At 44.8% G+C, this 641-nt stretch overlaps 1 protein-coding gene across 4 annotated transcripts in view; it reads right to left on the reverse strand.

The window, feature by feature from the left end:
- LOC109487692 (RNA-binding protein 10-like) overlaps positions 1 to 641 on the reverse strand; it is a 24,741-nt gene that overhangs the window by 9,452 nt on the left and 14,648 nt on the right. The gene's annotated exons all lie outside the window — the stretch shown is intronic.

A 641-nucleotide genomic window follows, 5' to 3' on the forward strand; every position in this document is an offset into this window, starting at 1 on the left:
TTTTCCACGGCCAGGAATTTTTCCTGACTAGCGTTGGGAAATAGGCCGCTTCTCTTGCCGTTACGACCCGTCTGGTCCTCCGAAAGGCTACCTGAATCGCCCTCGTGGGCAGAAGACTTCGTTTTATCCTTCTTTTTGGGCCTAACGCCGAAAGAAAATCCGAAAACATAAGGAGTAGGGAAACGAACGTGCACCCCTCTGCGAACGCACAAGGAAAATGGCGGCGAACATTGTCATTACGTCATGATATCCCGTGATGCTTTGCGATTAAAGCTTTGTACACGTGCGCCACCTAGCGATAAGCATAGGAAATACTGCATAAGGTAAATGATATACCCAAATAGGGAGTGTGCAGGTATAACCGCCCTTCGGCTTGTTACACTCAATCTTTGCACATTAAATTGCAGGAGTTGTTTAAAGCTTTCTAGTGATGATGCCCCAACTGTGCTTGGTGGCAACGAGTTCCAGTCTACGATAGTTCTGGGGAAATACGAGTTTTTGAATACCTCAATTCTTGGTTGATATCTCTGATATTTGAAGGCATGACTGTTTCTAGTTCTTTTATAGGCTGGTACAGATACTTAGTAGTTGGTACGTCCACCAGTTTAGTTAGTTATTTTGTACATCATGCACAGTCTTCC

This window comes from Branchiostoma belcheri, unplaced genomic scaffold (assembly GCF_001625305.1).
Source record: "Branchiostoma belcheri isolate BF01 breed outbred unplaced genomic scaffold, Haploidv18h27 scaffold111, whole genome shotgun sequence".
Classification (NCBI taxonomy): domain Eukaryota; kingdom Metazoa; phylum Chordata; class Leptocardii; order Amphioxiformes; family Branchiostomatidae; genus Branchiostoma; species Branchiostoma belcheri.